At 45.1% G+C, this 9,883-nt stretch overlaps 1 long non-coding RNA gene across 1 annotated transcript in view; it reads left to right on the top strand.

Moving 5' to 3' along the window:
- Positions 1-8,103: 8,103 nt before the first annotated feature.
- The window catches only part of LOC146775939 (uncharacterized), a 31,462-nt gene continuing 29,682 nt past the window's right edge, over positions 8,104-9,883 (top strand). Inside the window, exon 1 of the long non-coding RNA XR_014972218.1 lies at positions 8,104-8,521. This is a non-coding gene — a long non-coding RNA (uncharacterized LOC146775939). The remainder of the gene's footprint in view (positions 8,522-9,883) is intronic.

Below are 9,883 nucleotides of genomic sequence, written 5' to 3'. Positions count from 1 at the left end.
TTCCCGTTTGCGAACGCAAAATATGGTCGCACATCTGGCCCAAGGACATAATCAAAATACCAAGGTGCGTTTCATCTGCTACAAAATGTATGAAAAATTATGTGACCAAGTTAAAGATACACATGAGTTGCGTACGTTAGTTTGGTTCATTATAAATATTACAGCTTTTGTAAACATAGCAGCTTTTGGTGGTTAGTGACGGAGGCCTGATGTATCAAAATTACATTTTCCAATAGCTAAATAGCGAGTAATACTGAATTGCGATTTAGAAATTGCAAAATGTGATTTACTATGAGACCAGTGTCTTAAATAGCGAAATTATATTTCAGAATACTGAATCGCAAATCAGGAATCGGTATCATTTGCAAATAGTGAATGGCACTGGGTCTCATATTTATGATATCACATAATCTATAAAAGACCCTAGAGAGCACATTAGGCCACATGTGAGATGTTTTGCCAGAGGTTAAGGAACATTCCATTGCCACCCACCCCCATCCCGCATCATGGCTGGCCAAATTCCCAGAACAAAGGAAGTAGGAAGGGTAAAAGAAAATTTAGCGACCAGGAACTTGAATGTTTGACAGAAGAATGTGTCATTGAGAATGATAAACGTTTTGGCAAGTCATCAGCAACTGTTTCAGAGGCAACCAAACAACAAATCTCGACCTGTATCCAACAGAGGATGAATGCGGTTGGTGGGACAAACAGGAGTGTGGAAGAAATTTGAAAAAGATGGTATGACATACGGTCGAACAAAAAGGAAAAACATGCGGCAAGATGTCACATACTGGAGGAGGACTAAGTACTGAACCTTCAGCAATACCCCTGGAGCAACCGATGGAATCTACGCTCCAGTCAGAGGCAGCGATGGGTGTCAGTACCATTGACACATCTGAGAGTTTCAAATCTTATGCGCTTTGTTTTTTTTTTTAAGTGATATACATATATATGTTTAACAGATCATACACACATTCAAATCATTCTTCCTGCAAATATTTTTTTTAAATGTGTAAAATGCATTTTTTAACGTAGTACAGATTTTATGTAGGGTCTTGCAATGCATTGTGGTTCATGTAGTCAAGATTATTAGGTAGAATATTTGCTCTTGATGCAAGCTATTTTACAAATAATCCTATTCGGTTTGTAGTGAAACTTTAAAATGTTTAATTAGATTATCAAGTCAACATATGGTATATTAAATATTACTGATTACTAATGAGCACAAGATGGGAAAGAGGAAAAACCATGACAAGGTCCAGGGCATGGTTAGCTCCAAAAAGAAGAAGTCTCTTGGCACTACTTGCCATGGGACTATGGACCGCATTGAGACAATACTAACTGAGTGCAAAGAAATAGCTGACTCAGACTTATTGAGCTCCCCTACTCAGGCGGCTACCATAATCAAACGAGCCACAACCAGAGATGATGATTCCGCAGCCCCTTTTGACTCCTGACCTAAATTAGTACAAGGGAGAAAATCTGGCAAGATAATTCCTCATATGTTTAAACAATGTACTAAAGGGTCAGGCAGGAGTTTGAAAAACCGACTTATCAGTCTGGAACCCGACCTGAGTAAATTTGTGCAATGGACCCAGTTAGGTGGGTCCCCTAGTACATCACAAGCTACCCCAATTGAATGCCGAAATAGAGTTGAGATCCTTGCCAATGAGGAGGTAGGGTGCTCGAGAGAGAGAGTCTAACGATTACCAAAGTGTGCTGTAGTGCCCATGCCCCTGAGGTGCTTGAACTGAAGTCGCTGATCGAGTCAATGAGAGACGAGGTCGCTGCCCTCAGAATGGAGGTCGCTACCTTGACTGAGGGGCAGTATGTAGGAAGGAGATGTACCATGGGCCTCTTTTAGCTCCTCCTCCTGTAGCAAAATACATAGAAGAGGACAGGGGCTCAGGGCTTTACTCTCGGGAGATCCCGGAGCCCCCAAATAAAGCTAACCCACACAGCACCTTATACCAACCTCCTGACAGCCCTAGGAGCCACCACCCAAGCCACATATATCCATTGGCAAACAGACACACACAGGCAGGTATTGTCCATGCCAGGGCTTGATCCAGAGCAATAGATTAAGGTGAGGTGACCCTAGATGAAGGCCATACTCCTAGGCAAGGGTGCAGGGAGACATGGGAAATGGGGTCAGTAAGGGATGGTTTTTACACGAGGCAGAGTGTTCAGGATGCCCAAGATATGGTTTACCTCCAATCTTTGACCCTTAGTGGACGATATGATAGTGGTGAAAAGATCAGAGAGTGACCACAATGCCCTAGCTCTAGTCTTTACAAAACTTGGCCCCCCACAGACAATCAACCTGGAGTGCCCTGACTTGGGTGTGCTCTCGGTCACAAACAACCAAAGAACTGTTAAGTGGGGCTGGGTGGAGGAGCATCCGGCAGCTTTAGAAGCAGTGAAGGAAAAAGCAAGGCAGTTGATCAAGGAGCTGGTCTCGCTATCTACCAAGGATGCAGTGGAAAGTCTGGGGCCCCGCCACGAGCGTTTTTTTTTTGTGAGATAAGGGACACACTTAGTCGGCCATTTACAGAGCGCTGGAAGGGGAGACATTGTAATGAACCACTGCAAGACACTAAGAGTTCCTGGTAGAATCAGGAGTGCAGGAAGGCAAAGTGTGCACTTATCGGTGCATTAGAATGTAGGGTATGTGCGGGGATCGCATCCTGTAGAGTTGAGTACAAAACTGCCATCAGCAGAGCTAAAAAGGTTTGAGCGGGTTCTCTTTGGATGTCCTTACATACTGCATTGAGGGATAAAGACCCCAAGGCCTTCTGGAGACAGGCAACATACTGGCTAAAGGGGGCAAGGCAAACCCTGGAATATACTGTCCAGCCCGATGAGTGGGTTGCCTCTTTTGGCCCTCTTTATGGTAACGGAACAAACGAAGGCAATGAAACTAGTGAGATGAGGACCGAGTCCCTGGGAGGAGAAGGTGAAACTCTGGTCTTCTCTAGAGGAAACCCAAACAGCAGTTTTATCTTGTGTGCCAGCAAGAGCCCCGGGTCCAGACAGAATACCAAATGACCTGTACAGAGAAGGCAAAATGCTCTGGGGTTCGTACATAAACCTGGTAACAAATCTGATTTTGTCTGGTGCCCCTATTCCATCCTCATGGCAGATTGCTGAAATAGTGCCAATCTACCAGAAAGATTATAGAGCCAAACCGATGAGCTACAGGCCAATAAGTCTTATAGACTCTCTTCAAAAGATTTTTTGTAAACAGGTTCTAGGAAGGATACAGAACTGGATGACGGAGGTCCAAATCCTGAGTGATTCCCAGGCAGGGTTCCGTACGAAAGTTAGTACCCTGGACCAGGCCTTCCGTCTTATCTGCATCTACTGGAAGGAAGTAGTCGTTAAGGGGGGCAAACTATATGTGGCTTTTGTCGATTTGCATACTGCATTCGACTTAGTCCCCCAGGCAAGGCTGTGGAGTGTCCTAAAAGAGATGGGCCTCCCTGCTAATCTTTTAAACCTTTTAATGTGACTCCATTTATCTAACACAGCACAGGTTAGGTGGGGCGCCAACAACCAAGTAACAGAAGCCTTTCCTGTCCAACGCAGTGTGAAGCAGGGTTGTGTGTTGGCGCCCACCCTTTTTACTCTTTTTATTAACGGAGTTGTTGATTATGTAGACAGGGACGGCTGTGATGCTCCCAAAATTGGTGTTAGAAGAGTACCTGCACTTTTGTTTCCTGACGACACACTTCTAATATCCAAATCGCTGCAGGGTCTCCAACAACTGAACGATTTTACAAGATTTTGTGCAGCTAGGGGTTTGATTTTAAATGAGATAAAACACAAGTTTATGATTTTTAATAGAGGGAAAAATAAATCAACAACTAAGATCTGTGTGGGCTGGTAGCGCCAAGCTGGAGCAAGTAGAAGTATTTGCCTACCTGGGAATTCGTTTGACTCCATCGATCAACTGGGGAGCACATATGGAAAAAGCAAAGTTACAATTAATTTACCTATGTGCCCACATCAGCAAAATACATAGGAAGATGGTATCTTGTCAAATTGCCCCAGTCCTTGAAATCTACAACACCAAGGTTTTGGGAGGAGTTCTCTAAGGTGCTGAGCTATGGGGCACGGGCAATTAATCCCCCTTACAATTGTGGAAAACCGCTTCCTAAGATCGCAGGTTAATCTTCCTGGTTGTTCCCCCTTGAAACCTTGTACTTGGACCTTGCCCATAGGCAGCTGCAACATAAGTTGAACTGTAAACTGCTAATGTTTTGGTTTAGGCTATGGACAGTGGATGAGCTGGAAACCTATGGAGAGACTCTGAAAGACCTCCTGAAATTTCCTAAGGCATCCTCGATCAGGTTGTATATCTCCTTACGTGAACTACTGGGAAAGTTGGGGATGGAGACCTTTTGGACCAATCCTGAAAGTATGGTCCAATTCTCGAGGGTGAAGCTGAAAGAACTGTATTGGGAAAAGACACTGACAATGGCCCTGGCAGAACCAGCTAATAGTTTGACAAAAGACTTTCTGCTCTTCAAATCTGTTCCATTGTTTGAGTCAACTATAGATGAAATCATTCCAACGTTTGCACGCAAAAGTTTTTTTACAGTTCCGTTATAAGACCCTGCCCACCAGACTACTTTTGTTAAGTGTGTCATGGTGCTTCTTTTGATGTATTGAGTCCTGCATGTAAAGCTCGCCCAGAATCAATTGTCCACCTACTCTTTTTTTTCCTTGTAATTTATCCATGAGGTGAAAAAAAAAATACCATTGTGCAGACTTGTTGGCCCGGGACATTATCTTGAGTTAATGAGAGTATTATGCACTGATACCCGTAGACCAATGGTTTTTGACCTTTCAAGATTCTGCTACGCTCTGCGGATCAGGCGCGGGAAGTTTCTTGCATGAAGCACTTTATTCTTCTTGGAATTATTGAGTACTCATCACAAGAGCAAGGCAAACATTGTGAATATGTAATTAAATCAAATGTACTTACACACTGCAATGACATGTCACCCCTCTCACTCCCTATAAATCCTATTATTGGTGATACATTTTTTGTGAATCGTTTAAACTTTTTGAGCAATTTACTAGTTTTTTTTCATATAATGAAAACAATATTCATTACTACAGTAGAATTTCTTGTTCTTAATGTTCTTTATCTGTGGAAAAAAATGGTGTTACTCCAATAGAGTAGAATTATCAGCATCACTTCTTTGAGTATTCCCTCTTCAATGCCTGCCCTCTGCTGCCATAGTTGCCTCTTGTCCTGGTTGTGTTGGGGGAAGTGGTGGACCTCCATCTTCATCAGAGCGGTCATCCTCAGGTTCACGTGGTAGTCCTCTTCTCATTGCTGTGTTGTGCAGAATTGCACAGTTGGCGATAATGTTACAGCTCGTTTCAGGTGTGTACTCCAATGCTCCTCCACTTTTTATGAAGGCAGCAAAACCCGCCTTCAGAATTCCAAAAGTGCCCTCTACTACTGATCTTGTTCACTTATGTGCACAGTTGTATCTGTGTAAATGTAAATGTATGTGTCTTGTAAAGCGCACTGCTGCCCTGAGGCGTCGTGGCGCTGTAGACCGCTGGGGAACCCGTCCTGGCTATCCCTGTGAGATGGTCCCTCCTGGGTATCTCCAAGGTGAAACCAGGCATCCCCGGCGAATGTGGGGGGCCGTTGTGGAGATGAGGCAAGCTAATGCCCAGAGTTGCCGAGTGTGTTCCTGGTTAGAGTAGGTACCGAGGCGAGAATTATCGAGTCCGTTTTGACCTTGGTCCACGACCCTGCCGCTTCGGGAATTGAACCCTGGTCCCTGGCCGATTCTCTGCTTGCGGATCTGCCGCCTCTAAGCAGTGAGCCACACCTCTCTTGTGTCTCTTGTTATGCTTGCATTTAGGTAAGGGGTCATAACCCCTGGACGAATTGCACATGCTCTGTCACCTACATTTATAGAAAAGGCTCATTACACTTTAAGAGCACGTAATGCGTACTTTAACAAAAGGTTCAATTATCATGAATCTGACCAAGAAGATAGCCCTGTTTGTAAAGGCCTGAAAGAAGAAACATGACCGAGTCATGTGTACTTCCTGGGTATTTTTCTACTAAATCTGTGATAACATAAACAGCATTGCAAACTATTTGAATATTCAGTGAATGGTGATTTTTTTTGATTTCACAAAAACAATCCTTCCTGAAATGCAGGCACACTGGCACCATGGTGCAAGAGTGCCTGCGTTTGCGCTAGGCAGCGTGTAGTGCCCCAGCGCAAAGAGAGAGCAGGAATGCACCATATAATGTTAAATATGCTGCATTCCTGCCCTCTCCCTAGGCCACAATTAAGTTTTGAGATATTTTGATAAATCTGCCCTTCTGAAATGGAAGTCAGAAATCCTCAGCGGGGAAAGAGGAGTTGGGGGCCTAAGAGGGCTTCATGTTGCTTGATGAGCTCTCAGTGAAACTGTTTACTTTAGACAAGAAAGCTTTAAGCAATAGAAATTTGAATGTTGTGCACAAGGAAGGCCCTCGTCTGCCGGAAACCTTTGGATCTTTTGACCGGTGAAGATTTCTACCTTCAGACTATGGGCCTGATTACAATTTTAGCTGATGGGATACACCGTCATAAACATGATGGATATCCCGTCCGCTGTATTACAAGTTCCATAGGAAATAATAGAATTGTAATTTGGTGGACAGGATATCCGTCACGTCTGTGATGGAGTAACCCAGTCCGGTAACATCGTACTCAGACCCTTAGTCACTTGTTTGGAGCTCTGAGTCTTCCAGCATGGGAAGCCTGCGTGGCAAGCCAAAGAGGGCTCCATGAGGCCACATACCTTCTCTGTTTGTCCTGCTGAATTGGATTTGCTGCTGTTAAAAATCTCAGAGTGGAAGGAACCTTAAGTTTTAGCTCAGGGGCATCACATGTTCATCTGACCAGCTTAGCAGGTTGGTTCCAGTCCTCCCGAACTCTTTGAAGCCAAAAAGCTTCTTCATTCCAGCTGTCGGGAAAAGATATAAAGAGTACACTTTGGCACCAGCCCAGGGTACAGCCTTTATTCCCCTGTGCAGAGCTCCTGTGCCCACCCCAGAGGTGTGGCCAGGGAAATGAGTAACCCCTCCTCTGCAGTCACACTCAGCCAGTTCTCGAGGCAGCTTCTCTCCCACTGGGATTGGGGATAAAAAAGGCCCTCCTCAGGTGTCCGCTAACTTTTGTCTGTGACAGGGAAGGCCTCTATGAAATTATTTAAGTTCAGAAGCAGCTGCCAGTAAGAGGCCGCCAGGGCGCCGCCCACCAAGATTTGCAAGATATCTGGATGGTGATTGTCAAGAGCAATTACCATCCACATAAATACTTTTTTTATTTAAATAAGGGCGTTAAGCCTGTGCCGAGTGCTGCTCTCAGTACCTGGCTGCCAGGTACTCTTGAGAGGGACACATGCTCCAGTGAGCATGTGCCAAGCAGCAGTATCCGTTTATGTTTTTTAAATCACTATGCTGGCTAAGGGCTGGCCTCATCCCAGCCCTGGCGTGCAATTGTTGGGGTCTAAGACACCTCCCATATATGACGCACAGCAGCGTCATATTTACAAGCAGTCCCAGGTGTCTAGGGCCTAAGCCTTGCATTCCTGGAATTGCCCGTCAATCACTTCAGAGGCTGCGAACCAGCAACACCCTTTCCCAGCTCTCACCTGTGAGGAGCTGAGAAAGGGTGTTGCTTGCAGCCTCTGAAGTGATTGAGGTCATGTGACCTAACGCTGTGCCCTAAAGCGGAGCGTACTTAAGAAAATGCCATCGCTTGGAAAATAATTAGCTGCCAAAAAGGCCACCGCAGCAGTACCAAGGTACGGCCCTCTGCTCAACACCGTCAGTGTTAAAAGCAAACCTGCAGCTTTCACCAGAAGGGGACTTTATATGCTCCTTGCGAGTGAAGGCGGGGGCCCAACATTTAGTTTTAAACGCCAATGTGATATTCAATGTAGAGGAGAGGGAGTGGCGTTATTGCCGGAGCTGCCGACTTTCTAATTGGGGAACCAGGGTGAAGTCCTGGAGTCGGCCTAACATCCTGTCATCCTGGGCAAATGACTTAATCTCCCCAGTTAATGTGACCTTTTGAAATGCTCCAATACCTTTGGGTCGAGTTCACACTCTAAAAAACTGTAAAAATTAAAAAAAGAGGAGGATGGATGGATTTCTTTTGAATTAGATAGGGACCAGATGGCTCAATGATTAGAGCGGCAGACTCTGATGCAGAGGTCTAGCCCGGGACCAGGGTTCAATTCCCCGCCTCGGCGGGTCTTGGTCTCCAAAATTCCACGGACCTGATCAATCTCGCCTCGGTGCCTATTCCAATCATGGAGTCCCACTCTGCAACTCTGGGCAATAGCTTGCTTAATCTCCACAACGGCCCCCACAACGCTAAGGATGCCTGGCCTCCACCTTGGGGGTGCCCAGGAGTGGATGCCTCACAGGGAAAGCCAGGATGGGTTCCACAGCGGTATTCGTACAAGCGCCTTGAGACCCTTGCGGGTGAGTAGTGCGCTATACAAGTATCAAATTTACATTTACATTTACCAGATGCGAAAACAATATTTTAAGTCAATACAATGCAGGGAATTGTAGAGCGCTTAGAAATACCGGCTATCTTTCAACTGGCTTTTAACCTATGCTTCTGAAGCCTGCCATGTCCTTTTGACCTTGAGAGACACTATCCTTTCTGATTCCACACTCCTTGGTACGTCCTTTTCCAGATACCGCAGGCAATTCACCAGCCTCTATTACGTTGTTATGTTATGTTGTATTGATTTGTATAGCGGGTCGAGTTCAAGCTCTATAAAACTGCAAAAAGAAGAGGTAGGGATGGCCATTTTGGGCAATCAGTAAGGGTGGAATGGGAGAGACATCTCAGAGGTCTTCATGTAGAGAGTACCTGTGGAGGTAAGACCTGAGGGGCCGGGTGGGGGGGTTTTCGACAGACGACCACGAAGAAAAATTAATTATATATTTCATTTTCCCTCGTCAGTGTCTGTCGCAATTCCCCCAACCCAGCCTCACCGCTCTTACCCGCACAGGCCGAGCCAGCAGCGTTCTTGTGGGGGGTATAGAGGGTGGCAGAAAAAAACCTTCCGTGATGTATATGGACGTTCTGTGGATCACCATACACACTTGTCAGCGCTGTAAATGATTCTGCTGTGGGCAGAGAGCAAACCCCCCTTGTGCAGAGAGGGAACAGAAGCAGGTGTGTGCCTGCTGAGGATGAAGATACATTGTTTTTGTTCAGGAGCCCTAAAGTGTGGGCTGGAATGTGCTTGTCTTCGTGACTGCTGCGTGCTGGAGTCTGAGGAGAGAAATGAAACCTAATGAATAATTCTAGTTCCATACAGCTGTGAAGAAGGGAAAGCTGCTCTTGGATTTTAGACGGTGGCATTCACATTTTTGAAAGCCAGTTTGCCTTGCGTGTTCTTTTAAATTGCTAAATATTCTTTGCATCGGCACATCTGCTCTCAAGGGCAGGTGTTGCTCCTCAGTGATCTGACAGTGAGTTGAACTGTTAATTCATAACTGCAGAGTTTCAGACTGCTTTTGTGTGGCATTTCCAGAGTTCCAATGAACTTATGACTGACACTCTTCTGTTATATGTGACCCTGTTACCATATGTAATAAAATTGTAAAGTAATAAATGGCATTGTGTACGCTGCCTTCTCTCTCACAGGTTGGGACCTCATTAGTCCCCACTGCTCCAGCCAATATTCCATTCTGTTTCTTTCTTGCTTGATACACACCAATATCTTCAGGGATTGCTTTATCAATTGACAAAGTAATGTATTTCTCACTGATTCATTTTATTCAAATTTATCTTTAATTTAAGGTGTGTGCGCTCTTTTGTAAGCA

This window comes from Triturus cristatus, chromosome 12 (assembly GCF_964204655.1).
Source record: "Triturus cristatus chromosome 12, aTriCri1.1, whole genome shotgun sequence".
In the NCBI taxonomy this organism is placed as follows: domain Eukaryota; kingdom Metazoa; phylum Chordata; class Amphibia; order Caudata; family Salamandridae; genus Triturus; species Triturus cristatus.
This window is presented reverse-complemented; position numbering and strand designations above follow the sequence as displayed.